The sequence below is a fragment of the Micropterus dolomieu genome, linkage group LG09, assembly GCF_021292245.1.
Source record: "Micropterus dolomieu isolate WLL.071019.BEF.003 ecotype Adirondacks linkage group LG09, ASM2129224v1, whole genome shotgun sequence".
Lineage (NCBI taxonomy): Eukaryota > Metazoa > Chordata > Actinopteri > Centrarchiformes > Centrarchidae > Micropterus > Micropterus dolomieu.
The window spans coordinates 26678025-26696459 of NC_060158.1; positions in this window are offsets into that span (position 1 = coordinate 26678025).

Consider the following 18435-nt stretch of genomic DNA (forward strand, 5'->3'; position numbering starts at 1 on the left):
GGTACGGGGGGCGGGGGGGCAGGGGGGCATCCACCCGGAGGGACTGGACATGCTCTTGAAAGGGTTGCAAAATCTTTACAAAACTTTCATTGCATCCATGGAGGGATTGTTTGATTTTCTCTAATTTCATAAAGGATAAGGCTTGGCTCCTCTTGACAAGACATAACTCTCCTGATGGATCATGTCTAAATAGATTTATATAGGCTATGTGTTTGTGCTTTAATGAATTACTTTCGTGAGTAGACAGGCTGCTGTCAGTTTATCCTGACCGATCCAGTCGGAGTGTCCAAGATTGAATCAATGACTTTACGCTGCACAGTGTCTTTCTTAATGGGGAGACGATACATTCTATTCTATTCATTCTATAGTTTTCAATGGAACTACTTTGTACCAAAGTGTATTTTGTGGAAACACAAAGCTGGCTGGAACACTCAATCAGCACTGAAATTATTTAAAAATGAACAGGTTTCTTTCCTGAAGTCAATGAATGAATTTTGTTGGACTAAACATTGGAAGCCATGGCTGTAAGCACTTTGAGGTTAGTTTCCCCTAAATGTAATGAATTTAAAATGAAGTACAAAAAATGTATTTACAGAGCGAAGGATTTTTGGACCTGTGAATTTGGGTTTGATCGGATGTTTTACATTACATCAGGGTCAGACTTGCTATCAGGAAGCTCGGGAAGACTCCCGAATGGCTGGTCCATTTCAGGCTGAACCAGCCGGTGGTCAAGGAGATTTTATTTTTTTAATTTCAATGTCTTACTTTATGATCCACGACAGAACAGAAAAGACAGAAAAGCAGGAAAAAGAAATGAGTGGTGCCGAATAATATTAAGAAGAATAAAATGTTGCTACAGGATGCAGCTAAATGCACCAAATTAACCGACCTTTTCCGTGGTGGAAAGGTTGCTGTGGCAGGCGCACGATTAGTGATGCATTTATTATACACTGAAATGATTTATATATGCATATATGTGTATTTAAATTATAAACAACAGTTTCCATTGCTGTTATCACACAAACAACATCCTTCTATAAGTGAGGAGTTTCTGTAGCCTGTGTCTGTCTGTATATAAGCTGTTAGGTCAGTGGAGGTGATGGAGAGGGACAGGGTGGTGATGATCCCAGTCATGTTGATATGGAGGGAGAGAAGGATGAGGAGGAGCAGCAGGAGGAGAAGGAGAAGGGAACCAGACAAAAAAACAGTGACAGGTACAGGGTCCTGTGCAGGGCTGGGGGTAGGCAATCATATTATGCATAGATAGAATTAGATATAGCAGAAGGTATATCCTGTGACTTAAGTGTTCCAACTTTAAAAGGTGATACCATGTCGGTGTTGTGTTTACAGCTTTCTCCGCAACCCCCAAATGAGTAAAGAAAACAATCATCTGTTCAGACTGCACCTTGGCCTATAAAAAAGAAAAGCCTCCTTCTATCTCTCATATTGTTTCCAAATGTAGCACTTGAAGCAGTTTAGCATATTTGATGTACATGGATGATTCTTGAAAATTTTGGGTTGTATCCACATGGTTGAATGCATTTAGGGTCAGCTGAATAAATGTAATGTAAAATGATTTGTACATGCATTATAGGGTATGAGGAAAATTGCTGTCAAACTAACAAAGAAAACTACATGAAGTATTATTTGTTTTTATCCACTAACAGCTAGAGATTCCAGAATAGCATAGCAGCTTATGCTTGCCTGACAGAGCCAATGTATCCATGTGTAAACTAATCATGTGTTATCCAAACAGGGTAACTACATGTTAGTGTTTAAAGTCAAAAGTCAACAAGTGCTTATATTGCCCTCAGTGGTACATTAAGTGTTTTTCATTGCAGCAGCATATGGCTTCTCTCTAATTTACTGAATTTATTGTTACCTATTAACTTAGCTTGTGAAACACTTCAGTTAGACCAAATGCATGAGCTAATGGTGAGCTAAGTGATGTACATTGGATTGCATTTTACAGTTCTTGCAAGGCTATAATGTCATAGTTACTGGTGCATAGGACCAGGACCAATGTTCTGCACATTGACTAATCACTTGTAATCAATTTAATAAATGTTGTTTTGGTTAAGACTTTAATCTTAATATCTGTAGACCTGTTAACCTATTGAACCTTCAGCTTACTATAAGTTAGAAATACACATTTTCCACAATGTATGGCAACATGATACACACACACACACACACACACACACAGACACACTATATATATATATATATATAGCTATATAATGTGTACACTGTGAAATATTCAACAGTGTGTTTTCATGGCTGTGTATTTTCACTTCCATTACATTAAATGAAAAATTATATCTTCAGGATCATATTATACAGATTTCCCCAAAATTCTGTCTGACATGTTTTGAAGAATAAATAACTTTGGGATTGCCACTTCAAAATTTAAATGATGTTTTCTTTTTTTCTTTAAAAAACATCAAGGGGCCCAAACGTTTTGAAGTGTCATTATGAAGAGAAAAACTGAGTACAAGTGATGAGACTTCAAGGTCAAAGTGAAAAGCTTTGAAAGGCTGTGAGTGCAATTTTAACAAAATATGGACAGATTTTGCATCTTGTTCATGACTGGCCCAATGTTACTTGATCATTTATAGAAAAATATTGTATGTTTACAGATGTTGTTGAAACACAATTACTGTCATCCTTTTTTGCAGGCAAAATCATGTCAAAGTTATTTATAAATGGGTAAAAAAGAGATAATGATTTTTAAGTTGATTGCTAATATTTTAAAGGAAATAAAAAGGCTCCATCCATCCATCGTCAACCGCTTATCCTGCGTACAGGGTCGCAGGGGGGCTGGAGCCAATCCCAGCTGACATTGGGCGAAAGGCGGGGTACACCCTGGACAGGTCGCCAGTATAAAAAGGGTCTTACATCAGAAATACAGTACTCCTCTGAGTAGGTGGACCAGTGTTGTTTGACAGCTGAGGGGATGAAGAGATAATGTAAACAACATAATGCAGTTTCCTATTTACACATCCAGCATAAAATACAAGACGTAGTCTTGTGATCCGTTGTTAATAAAAATATATATACAGTATCTCACAAAACTGAGTACACCCCTCACATTTTTGTAAATGATTGATTATATGTTTTCATGTGACAACACTGAAGAAATGACACTTTGCTACAATTTAAAGTAGTGAGTGTACAGCTTGTATAACAGAGTAAATTTGCTTTCCCCTCAAAATAACACATCACACAGCCAAACCACTGGCAACAAAAGTGAGTCCAAGGGTTCCTTTGGTAATGAATGACCAGTTTGTGGTCCACTCATTCTTAAGGGTGCACCTGTATTAGTGTTGCTCACTAGCTAATTAGCTTATCTTAATTGTTGGGCTTCTGTAAATAGCATCATAGAGTACGGTCTAGACCTGCTCTTTTATGAAAAGCGCTGTGAGATAACTGTTGTTGTGATTTGGCGCTATATAAATAAAATTGAATTGAAAATTAACTAGCCTGCAAAATGATGTTAGCAGCAGAGGGTGGACTCAAGTCACACAACTTGGACTTGAGTCAGACTCGAATCACAAAAACGATGACTTTAAAGTCGACTTGACAAAATCAAAGAAGACGTGCATCTCGACTTTGACTTTATCGCCAGTGACCCGTGATTTCACTTGGACTTGAGCCTTTTGACTCGAGCTGACTTGACTTCCTCCCTCCCCAAATATAAATTATGATATACAAAATAACTGTGCTGCACATCAATATAGCGCTGTGCAATAACACAATACATTTTTATCTCAATTACAACTTTGGCTTCCACCGTTATAAAAACAAGTTCATCAAAATTAAACAATCATTGCGCCACAAGCCGTTTCACCATGACACTCATTTTGTATTTTAAATCCAGCACAACCCTCTTCTTTTCAGCTGTGGCTCTCATCCCTCTCTAAAAGCCCAAAATCTCTCGCAGCATGTTTAGTTCAGCTCGAGCCAACTTAACAGGGTTCCAACTGCTATAACTTCCTATTCAGCTTGAGTAATTCACCTGTCACCTGCTCTGCTCCACTCCACTCCATGTACACACACGGTGACCAATCTGTCACCCAAAACAGGGGAAACACTGTGCTGCTGTCGTCCCCTTGCGCTCTAGATGCTGCTTAAAGTTTATAATGTTGGATTAATATTTTTTATTTCATGGGCTATTTTAATAGTTTTAAAAAATTAAGTATTAAATTTTAAAAGTTCAATGGATGAATGATTCCTAAGTCAATGAGTAAAGCTGTTAAATAATTGTGATCTCAATATTGACCAAAATAATTGTGATAAAGATTTTTACCATACTCGATCTGCCCTACATGAACATTTAATTTTAATTCAGGAAATATTTGTTATGTAAAACTGCACCTATGCCTTTTTTCTGAACAGATTAACCCTTCATTCAATACAGTTTTTTCATTTTTAACTATTTACATTTGGTGAAGAATGCATTATGACCTGTTTAGGACTCGAAACTCAAGCCTCAAAGACTTGGGAAATGTCATTCTTGACTTGAGACTTGACTCAGACTTGGGACTCCACTCGGGACTTGAGTGCTAAGACTTGAGACTTACTTGTAAAACAATGACTTGGTACCACCTCTGGTTAGCAGTGCTCCCAAATTTGCTTGGTATCTTGTTAAGCAATAAGCTAAGGTGCAGGACAAGACAACAATCCTTGTTTGTCGATGAAAAAGAGACATTAGCCAGGAAGCTAACGTGGGTTGTTGTTCAAAATCCGAGGCTCTTTTTGTTAGTGTGTTAGCCTGCTGGGTGGGTGTGCATTACCGTAATCTTAGACAGATCTGTGTACTGCTTTGTGCAGGTTCAGTTAAAATTGAAATGATTTGGTTGGCTTTATGAATGTCTACGTAGATCAAGAACTTCTGACTAATGCACAGACAGGTGCTCTGTCATGAAACCAAAAGATACCAAATACAACTTTCTTACAGACTTTTCTCAGAAAAGAGCACAGGAGGTGTCATTTACATAGCAGATGTATATTTGTTCAATGTTCATTTAAATTCTAGTTGGACTAAATGTGATAATATCCTGTAAAACATAAGTTTTAGACATAATATTGAGCAACAACAAGCCATTATATTGTGGTTCACACACTAGCCAGTTTATAAAATTGTAAGATTTTAAGACTCCTGATCTTTATCACCTTCGTCTGCCAAACGTTGCTCTGATAACTCCACAGCAACTGTCGCCTCTCTGAATCTCCATCTGTTTTCATCCCTGCAGGCTCAGTACCTGCTGGAACAAATCATTCAGCTTAGATAAAATACTGCCCAACTACTGTTACTGTGTGTCATTGTTTAGCTTACTGAGTGGTTTGGAGCTGCGTAACGGCTGCCCTACATTGCCTAAGTGTTGTGAAATTGGAGGTAGAAGTGGGTCATAACACAAACAGCGAGCAGGGACGTTGCCTGTGGATAATCAAGACAGTTCATTGCTGTGAAAAGCAATTAATCAAACAGTGTATATCTCCTTCTTAATGATTTGCTATTTAACCTTTGTGGAAGCATGTTATACCTAACTAGTGCGTGATAAAAAGAAGTTTATTTCCAAGCTGTGGATTCAAAATCTTCTTTCTTTTGTTGTTTTGTAGCTTTAGACTATAGCTATTGTGTGAATGCATCTATGTATGTCTGAAAATCTAATAGCTAAATGTGAGTAAACACTGTGAATAACCATAACAATAAAACCATAAATCACTCTGGAAGTAGTATCATTAGATTTGCACATTTGATTTGACTTGGACACATGGAAATTTGATATGATGAGGGGGAATAGATAGAAATGTATTTCAATTCTGAAATAAACACGAATGTCTGTACACAATATTTTGGCAAACCATCCAGTGTTCATTATGATAGTTCAGTCTGGACAAAAGTAGTGGACTGACCAACCGGCACACTGCTAGCACACTGCTAGCATAGCTATAAACAGTTGTAACATTGTGTGAATGACTGAAAAACTGTGTGTAACATTACTACAAGAAGAAGATATACTTTAATCCCGCAAGGGGAAACTCAATGTTTTCACTCCATTATTATGTTAGTATTTACACACAGGTCTGAAATACACACACACACACACACAGATGTCAGAGTGAGGGGGCTGCCACTCAGTGCGGCGCCACGAGCAGTTGGGGGTTCAGGGGCTTGCTCAAGACCTCCTTCAGCAGTGCCCGGGAGGTGAACTGGCACCTCTCCAGCTACCAGTCCACAATCCGTAACTCCGGTCTGAGCCGGATTCAAACCGGTTCCCAGCCTAACCCTTAGGCTTAACCCTTACGGACTGAGCTACTGCCGCCCCAAGGACAAGAAAAAACTGTTAAAATGCTTTCCAACTAGGTTGTGCATCAGCCAATCAGCTGCTTACATCACAACACATGACCATCACTTCGGTACAACCAGCTGATACTTAGTACACTACAGTAAGATCAGGTGAGAGCATACACAATATCAAAGCATGACTAACAGCTTGTGCCTGAAAACAAAGACCTGAACATGACTATAGTTGCTTTGTGGACTAACAATACAAAACATTTTTTTAAAGAGCAAACTCAATCTGCTGATGAAGACTCTGTGATCCAGTCAAAATCTCTGGAACCAGCGAGGAAGAGGATCCTGAGTAAAAATAGGAGGAAAAAAAGCATTGCTTTATGTAATTTTGATGGTGTTGGACATTTTCATTACATGCAGCTTTTAGCTCACTAACACAACCAAGGGAGACGCATAGCTTCAGCTTGTAATGCAGGGCTTAGAAATGTAAACATTCAAACTAATCTACCTGACTGCAATCAATACAAAACCCTGAGTGTTGAATTCCCTGCTGTGATGTATGTATTTTGGTTGTGTGTGATTCCTGCATGTCTAACGAGAGATGACTGTTCTGCCTCTGATGGATGACAACAGTGAGCAGAGTGCATTTAGAAGTCAAGTTGATTTTCTCGGCTTTGATTATATGCAACCAGACCTTTGCTTTAATACTGTCAGCATCCCTTCTGTGAATCTGACATTTTTATGTTCTGCTGCCATGGCGTGCAGGACATGGCAGTATCTGTGCATTTGAATCTTTTAAAGATATGTTGATTGGGTTGTAAAATATAAACTTTTCTACAGGGCTCTGCAGTGCGAGTATTTCACTCGCATACAGAAAATAGAAAATAGATATTTGCGAACCAGAAGAAACTACAGTCCAAAGAGAACTACAGCCTACAAAAAACTATTGATTACAGTGTTCACTCACTGGTGTCCAGGAAGCAAGTAGCACAAAATAAATACATCCATCTTTCAATAATTTCTAGAAGATACGTTTTAATGTTTCCTATAGCCTATAAATTAAATACAGTTGGACCGGTAGGGATTCAGTAGCGCACAGAAGCCGTTACCATGGTTACTACCCACAGAGCGCCTGGCGTTTACTCGAGGAGTGCTGGTCTGTCTGTTTGCTCACATGAAGAGCGCAGAGACTTTGCTGGTAGAAGTGAGTATGCAGCCGGAGAGTCGCTCCACACACAAACACACACACGCACACGCTAAAACATCTGGCCAGCTGCGTGGAAGTTCTTGACACCGATTTATTAACAGGTCGCCAACATAGCCTATATTTGGCAGAGAAACAAAGAGATGGTTGCAGTGGATGCGGTTATTCTCCTGCTTGCTATAATCGCTGCCACTGTTGACAATCAAGTTGACAATTAATGGCAGGCCAAACGACCCTCAGGCCACTGGGAAATCTCCCGATTCTCCCGACGGCCAGCCCATTAGTGGCCACAACAGCCCACCAAGTGAACATAGGTACCTCAGTTGCAACAAAGAGTTTATTGATGGACTGCAAACCATGCCTCTTTTATGGAGAAGATTACACTCCTGCAGATTATGGTTATATAAAATTGGAAGGTGCAACTGTATCAAGAGAACTGTATACAAAAGAATTGCTCTCCATTCATTCCAGTGAAGGTTTATCATCAGGTTTGATTGTAGTCTGGAATCATGACATGAAAAAGTTATTTCTCGGTTAAAAAGTGATCAATCCATTGAGTGCCGTGAGGGGACTAGCGATAAGCCAGTCGCCACCACAGGGGTGGGGCTATATGCCGTTGTGAAGCTGTTCTCAAGCATCGTCAAGCTGTGTGCCCCAACCATGGAGGAGTAATAACAACAATGGCGACCACTGTCGATCAGATAGACGCTGCTATTAAGGCTTAAAAGTATGTACTTTGCTTTTACTTCACTCAGCTCCACTCTTAAAACCCCAGCAAAACCAGCATGTCGGCATGGCTACGCACCAGTGTCGACTTAAAATGATGTTAGATTCAGGTGGATATGTTGGCCTCTAATGATGGGTTAGGGAAAATCGAATCCCCCTGGACCGCAGAAATTGGTTAGAGTGCCAGACTAAAGATGGAAATGGAGTGAAACAAGTTAACAATTCTGTCTGACATCAGACAGGGCCTGGTTGATGTGATGCTAAATTGCCTTGTGTTTTCATTTGAATTTCAATTTGAATGTTTCTCTGCACAATATTTACCTTCTGTGGGACCTTTAGGTCCAAAAACACTTAAGTTAATTAGTTCGTCTTTCAATCTCCACATGGGTTTTTTACCTACACCCCCTCTCAACCATGATTAGTCAATTTGGCCCAGCCTCCATATGGTAAACAACAGTTGGTTTTGAAGCCTGCATAATAGCTTTCCCACAGGTCCCCACACTGTCTGTAATAAATGCAGTTACCAGGGATTTATCACTGTGATGGAAGAAATGTAAACAAGTGTGTGAATATCTGAAATGAAGGTTTTTCATGGATCAGCTTTATTGATGGAATTGAAATGCGCACTTTGTACTGAAATAAATCAACAAGTTGTAAGTGGGCAGATGTGTCTTGTTAACTAAACACTTGTAAAATTTTGTTAATGTTTTTTACTGCTATTAAATGGACTAGAAGTGCTCTTCACTGACTGGATTGCCAAACTTAAATTGTCCATGAGGAGCTCATAACTCGGCTAATAGAAATTTATGAGTTTGAGTGGAGAGTTTCAATATCCATAATTTTTGACATAAAAATGTCAATTTAAAATTCTAAATGTCAGCTATTAGCAGACTTGTTCTAAAAACATTAGCTATCAGCCTTCAGTTGAAGCTGTGCTGTGCACAACATCAACCAGAGAGCTGAGGAGCTTTGTGAAAATGATTCTCTGACAGAGCGAAGTTTGAAAATGAGCCAGCTGAAGGAGGACCAGTATGTGCCAGCGAGTCTCGTGTCATCAGCATCAATAGCCAATCTGCAGACCTTCAAACATCCCAGCCGGGTGGTTCATGACCTTTCCCCAGGGATCACCATGGTGACAGTATGCTAAAGCAGCAGTATCCTTCTCTCTCCCTCTCCTTCACTGCTTGTCCACTGTAACATCTAAACACGTGAGGTCTCACCGAGTCATATCTCACCTTCAAAGTACATGGAGGAGGATTTTGGGGCTGATAGAGATTGATCCTCATTGAAATATGGCTGCTAGTTTTTGACGAAATCTTAAGTTAAATAGTAATAAAAATTAGCATTTCTTTTGAAGAATCGGGTAGATAAAGGCATCCTTATATCAGAAAGTTTATATAACAGCCATACACTTAAATCATTTCACAACCTAAAACAACAATGTGATTTACCAAAAACCCAATTCTGGAGATATCTCCATTTGCGCCATATATTACAAAAGGCTTCTGGGTCGAGCTCACACCCCCCAGAGGCCAACAGATAAATTAGATAAAATTCTCCAGGGTGGGGGTCAAGAAGCAGCAAAATATTATAGGATGCTGAGTGAACACAGAGGGGATGGAGGCGTCTCAGCCCTGAGGCGTGCCTGTGAAAGAGTCTTGGGGGTATCATATGAGGAATGGACTAATATTTGTGGTAACTCTCGACAATGTCATGGGACCTGAGGGTGAGGTTTATTCAATTTAAAATTCTACACCGGTTTTATGGTAAAGGGACACTGGTACATGTGCTATGGTCATGCCTTTAGATTAATCAGTATTGGATGGAGATTCACTGTTATATTGTCAATTTCATGAAAGGGCAGTTTGTGTTTTGTCCCATGCTATATATATTAGGAAGCTGTAAAGTGTTGTCTACCTTGTCCCAACTGCTGAAATGCTGAACACTGACAGCAATCATGATCGGAAGACAGATAATCCTCGTGAACTGGAAGAAATCTGGAGAACCTCCTTTCCAGGACTGGGTGTCTGAATTAGGCAAAGTAGCAGCATGTGAAAGGATGGCATTTAGGATGCAGGACATAACTGAAAAATATGTCCAGAAGTGGGGCGGGTACCTTAACATTATGCATGTGCCAGTGTAGAGAACTGGTGGATGCACATTGTTTATGATCAATAGGTTGGAGATGGACATGTGATTTTTTCTTTTTTTTTTCTCTCTCTTCAATTTCTGAAGCTTGTTCAGAGAATGATATCAATGTGTCCTGTCATGTCCCCTTTTGATTAATAATGTAATAGTATTGTAGTATTTTCATGATCGGCTTGAGACATAAGCCACTTACTTTGTAGGTTGGCCCGGTGTCACTGATTTGATTATTAAAAATTAAAATTGCAAGTCGAAAAAAGATAATCCGCCTTATTTGTCTTTAACAGTTGCAGTCTTTTAGCCGAGTTAATTTCTTCTGGCTCACAATATCTCTGACAAAGTTTGTTTTTGTTTACAAACATTTGTTTTTTTATTTTTCATTTTTCATTTATTTATTTTGTTTGTTTGATCAGGTAAAAGTATAGGTAACTCTTCTGATAATAATGCTTTTACAATAACCTGCAACACTCCTTTATTATAAATCGTAGAAAGCGAGCAATTTATATTTGAAGTGAGTTCATGTATGGGGTTCCACCTAAAACAGCTTGGTGGTAGCTAACTGTCAATAAGCCTGAACTTTTTCAGGTTTGGGCTTAAGGACTTGTCGCTCTGACAGTTCCAGGTGATTTTTAAACCAGTTTTGAAGAATCAAAAGATCTAGACTAATGTCAAAGTATCAACATTCTAATCTGAACTCAGTTATCCACATAAGAAAAACGGGGCTACGGTTTCCTGAGAGGGGCTCTACAGTGTCACACTGTCTTTAAGTATGGATGTATTATGACTTGTGTGGCCTGGACACAAGGATGTGTTCAGAATGACATTTGTTTTTGAGTGTGGTTGATTCACTGTCCGTGTGACTCAGCCCTGGTGCTTCGGCTGGCTTTGAGAAACACTCTACCACAGATCCCTGTTGTGGAGGCTGAACATTGGACTCCTCCTCCGCCTGGACTTGTTTATTTGTCATCCCACAATGCAGTGGGAAATAGCAGACAGGAGGGGGGAGGTGGGGTTGTTTAGAAGAACAACAGCAGGGATCCTTCAGCCAAATGGACAAATGGACATGTGTTTACTTTGGGATGTTTCCTCATCCGTCAATGTAATGAGAACAACATAAAAAAAACTGTTTTCTTTAGGGGCCTCAATTTAGTCTCTATAATCTGGCACCTTTTCCAAATATCCTCCTAATGTCTGGGGACAGAGTGGAGAAGTGGAGATTGACTGACGAGATATTACTCTCTATTAAATGATAATTTATTAGATGAAGGCCACATCTGTTAGTCAGTTTAGAGTTTACAGTGGTCTTGAATCCTCACTGATGTGATTGTTATCTGTGACTTGTGATTCAATGTGATTCCAGCACGTTCTACTTGATCTTTGCTCTTGTCCATAATCATAAAAGCTACAAGACTATATTTGGACTCACTCAGACTTAAGTATACGACACCCATTTTACATTCATGGATTATATTTAGTTGAAATGAATCTGAATCATCAGTCTTTTAAAATAGCATGACCTGGTGATTCAAAACATTACACTCTATTGGAAGTGACCAAAGTCATCGTGGGCAGCTTGTGAAAACCTCCCAGAGCACTGTCAACTTCCACTTTGACTGTGTGAGACTGGGCCCCCAAAGGAAATGTGTGTATTAATAACTCCTGTTCCTCATCATTATCACCTCGGTGAAAACAAGAGCAGCAACAGCATCATGAAAATAAGCCCTTCAGGATGATTCACTCGCGCAGTGATTGTGGAACAAAGCCAGCAAACATGGAGAGCAAGAGATATTTTCTCAGTACTGTTGTCGTGTTGGAAGCATGGTGTGAAAACAAGAATGTCCAGGAGGACTGTAGTGTAGCACAAGCCCAACTACCTTTGGTGGTGGCCTTGGTTTTCTGAAGAAAACACACAGATACAATATTTAAAGCTGCACTAATCAGATTTTTTATTTTAACTATCAGTCAAATGGATATCTGTAAGTACACTAGTTGGGATGAATCCACAGAGAATTCACCAGCTCTACAGTCCTCTTAGCCCTTCAGAGCATTTTAGCATCAGCACATTGTTTTGGTTTTTAAGCAAGCGACTTCAGTCTCTTATCCAGCAGCACCAGGCAGCTTCTTCAGAAAACGCTCTGATAAACTAATTATATGCAAGCTGGCCAGCCTCAAACAACAGTAAGTCCAAGTTAGCGACTAGCTGAGTAAGTGGTGAACATCAAGGAGCATATAGCTGACACTAAAATGAAGGAAAAGGAAAAGGGAATGTGAATATTGGACTTACATTTGTCAGGTAGCCATAAACATGCTAATATCATTAATAATTATTAATATCAAGTAAACAACTGTTTACCCCCTTTATAGGGTAATAAGACGTCAGCTTGTTTTGCTGCCCCCGAGTGGCCAAACAAAATAAATCAATTAATGCTGCTTTAAAGGAAAATTACAATTTCTTATACCTTGGATATATTTTTGTATTTCCAGTCTTGGAATGTGGTAACATGGCTAACAAAAGGTCAGTCAGCAAGAAACAAGAGCTTCAAAAATAAAACCGAAGTTAAAACAATCCCTGGTTCTTCTATCTACGATGATCTGCGTCATCTCAATACCCGTGGCTCCTGTGGACAGACATCCATTAAACACAAAGTGTATGTGAAGCTGGTAGGAATGTCTATGTCTGTATTTGGTGATAAACTAAAGTACTGGACAAATTAAATGTTTACCTGCTGATTTACCTGTCCCTTACTTGTCCTTGGTGACATGAACATTCACTTAGACAATTCGAATTCAGCAGACTTTCTGTCTCTGATTCAGTCATTTGATCTAACATGGGTTCTCAGCCCCCCGACCCACAAAGCTGGCAAGGTGCTTGACCTCGTTCTTGTCCGAAACTGTGCCACAGAGTGCCAGTCACACCTCTACATGTGTCAGACCACTATTTCATTCAGTTCACGGTATGCCTACAGGAAAAGCCCATTCTTCCAACACCATTGGTCTCACACCGCCGCAACCTCCGCAACCTGTCTCCCGCTCACTTTGCCTCAGTGGTAGCTTCCGCTCTACCTTCCCTCAACACATTTTCCTCACTTGAGGTCAATGATGCTACACAATCTCTGTGCTCTACACTAAGCTCGTGCCCGGATAGCCTGTGCCCTCTATCCACCAAGCCTGCTTGCCCAAATCCCACCTGTGGCTAACTGATACCATCGGTGGGCACCCACAAACTTGTCTGCTGATACCTTTGCTGCCTTCTTCACAGGCAAAGTGGCGGCTATAACTAGCCAATTCTCTGAAACACTCAAACTCAGCCATTGTATCAGTCCTACTACATCTTTTCCTCTGCCCTCCCAGGCCAGTGGTTCTTCACTCTCCTCGTTTACTCCTCTCACAGAGAGCGAAGTATCAGAACTCTTGACACTTAGCCGTCCAACTACATGCCCGCTGGACCCGATTCCTACGAATCTCCTCCAAGCCATATCTCCTACCGTGGTCCTGACAATCACTCATGTGATAAATACTTCTCTGGCTTCAGGAACCTTCCCGACTACTTTCAAAAGGGCCCGGGTTACACCCTTGCTCAAAAAGCCCTCCCTTGACCCAACTTAAGTTGAGAACTATCGACAAAGTATTTCTTCTACCATTTTTATCCAAAACTATTGAACGGGCAGTATTCAGGTCTCCTCTCACGGAATGACCTCCTCGATCCATACCAGTCTGGTTTTAAGAGTGCCCACTCTACTGAAACGGCTCTTCTGTCTGTAACAGAAGCCCTAAGGTCAGCTAAAGCTGCAGCCCAATCCTCCGTTCTTATCCTGCTTGACCTATCAGCTGCCTTTGACACAGTCAACCACAGGATCCTGCTATCCGCTCTCTCAGCAATGGGCATCTTGAGTAAAGCACTCCTGTGGTTCGAATCCTACCTCTCGGGGCGTTCCTACAATGTTTTGTGGCAAGGACAATTATCCTCCTCCCACTGCCTCTCCACAGGGGTGCCCCAAGGCTCAGTGCTAGGGCCCCTTCTCTTCTCAATTTACACCACCTCACTGGGGCCGATCATTCACTTGCACGGCTTCTCTTACCACTGCTACGCAGACGATACGCAACTCTACCTATCCTTCCCGCCAGGTGATCCCACCGTCTCGGCGCGGATCACGGACTGTCTCTCGGACATATCTGCCTAGATGCAGGCTTGCCACCTTCAGCTAAACCTCTCTAAGACTGAACTCTTGGTCATTCCAGCCAAGCAATCTATCCACCATAACATCACACTACAAATTGACTCCTCAACCATCACTCCAACCAAGGTGGTGAGAAACTTGGGTGTCATGACTGATGACCAGCTCTCTCAGTCATGCCGCTTTGCTCTATACAACATAAGGAAAATCAGGCCTTACCTCACTCAGTACGCCACCCAGCTTTTGGTACAGGCCATGGTTATCTCTCGCCTCGACTATTGCAATGCCCTCCTAGCAGGTCTTCCAGCTTGTGCGGTGAAACCCTTACAAATGGTTTGATCAGCCCAAAAGGACTCATGTCACTCCATTACTCAGTGACCTCCTCTGGCTCCCCGTGGCCTCCAGAATCAAATTCAAGTCACTAATGCTTGTATACAGAGTGACTACTGGGTCTGCACCCATCTACCTAAACTCCATAAAACTTACGTTCCTTCTCGGCCGCTACGCTCCTCCAACGAACGCCGCCTGGCTCTCCCATCCCTTCACACTCTTACTTCCTTCCCTAGGTATTTACACCATTGATGTGACATGTACTATGAGCTCTTACTAGTACTTATTGCTGCTCTTACTAGAATGTATTGTCAGTTGTAGATCTGTATTTGATGCTCTGTTGATGCTTATATGTTTTTCCTCAAATGTAAGTCGCTTTGGATAAAAGCGTCTGCCAAATGATTAAATGTAAATGTAAATGATGGTCAGGATGAAATGCCATGCATAAAGTCTTTACAATTCCTACCCTGGAGACCATTGATGTCTGTACTAGGTTTAATAGGTATTTCTTTAACAGTTGTTGAGATAATTGTGCATCCCATAGTATTCCTAGAGGAAAAGTCAGGGGATCCCCAGCATCATTAGAATACATTGCATGAACCAGAAGTGTCTGTACACAATTTGGTGTAAATCCATCAAGTAGATGACAGACCGACTGACTGATCGTCATTGCCATCCCTAGAGCCATGATGGCTAAAAAATGTTCATAGATTTTGTGTACTTTTGGAGCTATAGGAACAAGTCATGTACATATACTTCAACAAGATCTCTAAACAAAATAATGTTCAGATTTTTCTGTCCTAAACAATATACCTAGATTATTTCTTTAGGCCGTCTCTTGATATTATGCATATTCCAGAGCTAATCATGGATCTGCTTTGTTCTGTGTCGTTACCCCCAGGGGCTGATTGTGTTCCTTAATTAATCTTTAACATGCTCCAGTATAATAATTCATAAAATATGGATCTAATGTAGTTCATTACAATTACAATCTGTTTTTCTCCAGAGCTTGAAAGCATAATCACTATAAATGTCTTTTAGTGCTTCATATATGCCAAACCCCAAATTGTAATTTTTACACTTTGGTTTCTGTACGATTAAAGAGAAGATGGTAATTAGTGAGCTTCAGAGGTGTTGGTCGGGGGAGTTTGTCACCTTCAGAAAGAGCAAGGCTTGCTGTTTCCCTGTTTCCAGAGCTTGTGCTAAACTAAGTGGCTGTGGCTGTAGCCTTTTATCTAACAGGCAAATATATAGGCAGTCTCAAGCTTTTTATGTAACGCTCTCAGTGAATTAAAGTAGTCCACACGTGTAGAGTTTCACCTAAAATCATGATGATTGGGCGGCTGTGGCTCAGGAGGTAGAACAGGTTGGCCGTTAATCGGAAGATCGGCGGTTCAATCCCTGGCTCCCCCTGGTTGCGTGTCGAAGTGTCCAAGATACTGAACCCCGAATTGCCCCTGGCGGCTATTCCGCCAGTGTATGAGTGAGTGTGAATGTTAGTTTCCGTTTGAGCACTTAGGCTCAGTGTATGAATGTGTGTGACTGGTGGATGTAGTGTAGAAGCGCTTTGAGTGGTTGAAAAGACTAGAAAGGCGCTATACAAGTACGGAGCATTTACATTTACATCTAAAATGGTTCCAAAATCACGTACCAGACTCATATCTCCATCAACTGAAACATTTTACACACAACGTATTATTTCCACTGATAGCTCTTTCTATGGTTCATATTTATGAAAAACAATTGGAGTGACAAAATCCACAAAAACTACCTTTTTTATTTTACAATATGAATACATTTGACATTACTAAGGCTGCCCTGCGATGGACTGGCGACCTGTCCAGGGTGTAAGAAGAATGCACAATTAAATATTTATCTAGAATGTATGGATTGCTGGCTCTGGGTGGAGACAGGACTTGGTTCCCTCATATCTTCAGCTGTGCCTGTCCATACAGTTGTAAAATGAGTCTGCGTTTGGCAATAAAATGTATTGCAACAACATTTAGTTTAATGTAAAAATGGTTATTTTTGGTAAAAACATGTACAATGTAATGCTCTGAAGATGGGGATGCAGCTGCAGCTGTGCAGTCTGTTGTAGTTTACATGTTGTCTATGTGTTTGAGTAGGTCTCCTCTGGGTGCTCCGATGTCCTCTCACAGTCCAAACACATACAGGTCAAGTCAAGTGGAGACTGTAAATTTCCCACAGGTGTGAATAGACAAGGTATTTCCCTGCCTGTCACCCAATGCATGCTGGGATGGGCTCCTTGAAATACAATCCCTTTCCATTAGCTTACATGTGAGAAGAGAAACTGAGAAGAGTGTTTTGGTTTTGGTTGATTTATTCACATCAGTATTTGGCACAAAAATGACACCCGCCTTACAAAACGTATCAAGCACAGCACCATCTCATCCAACGACAATTTTCAATTCAATTCAATTAAATTTTATTTATATAGCGCCACATCACAACAACAGTTAAGTCAGAGTGCTTTTTATAAAAGATCAGGTCTAGACCATACTCTGTGATGATATTTACAGAAACCCAACAGTTCCCACTAAGAGAAAGCACTAGGCGACATAGGCAAGGAAAAACTTCCTTTAACCTCTTAAAAGTCAAGCAAAACGCCTATTCAAGGCATATCCAAAGTAAATTGAATGTAGTTCTTGAACCATTTGGAGTAAATGCATGCATACACAAAAAAACAAATTTTTCATTTCCGCTTGAAAATGCTTGCTAACAAATGCATGCAGACAACTATAGCTGGGACTTATGAGCTGGAAAACACTGTAGGGCCACGGCATAAAGCCTTACCTAGTCCTAGTTTAAATTTCATACCAATACCACGTTTTTTGTGTAAGTGTATGTCTCAGCGTATTTTTTCTAAAACAGCACCGCCCCTTGGCGGCAGGCGGCTGCTGCTGCATCGCTCCATATCAGCCGGTAACTTGACGCAGATGTGTTTTTTTGCTGGTAGATCATGAACTTCCTACTTAAAGCTGCATATCGTTATTTGCAGAATGTTATTGCCTTCACGAAATACCAGTCATCGGCACAATTGCTTGCAATTGGCTCGGTCTACCCACGAAATATTAGGGGCTGGCCCTTTCTTACAGCGCGGGCTCTCATGGTGAAACCAACATGCGTGCTCCTATTGGGTCGGATTAGCTGTCACTCGAAAGGTCAGAGTTCAGCAGCTAATTTGAATACAAGCTCACCTCGAATCATTAGGATTTTAGCTTTCAAACAGTGTATCATATGAGTATAAAGCTAACATAGCTGCTGTGTGCACATACTGAAAGCTGCCGCCAGGACCTGATGGCCCGCGCATGGGCTGTTGGAATGTTAAGAGGTTTTAAGAGGAGAAACCTTGAGCAGAACCATGGCTCAGGGTGGGCGGCCATCTGCCTCGACCTGTTGGGGGTGAAGGAGAGAGAGAGAGGGAGAGAGAGAGAGAGAGAGAGAGGGATGGAAGGAGAGAGAGAGGGGAGGGAGGCAGCCTACACAATATACACACACAGAGGTACAGACAGTAAAGGTGATGTTGCTATAGA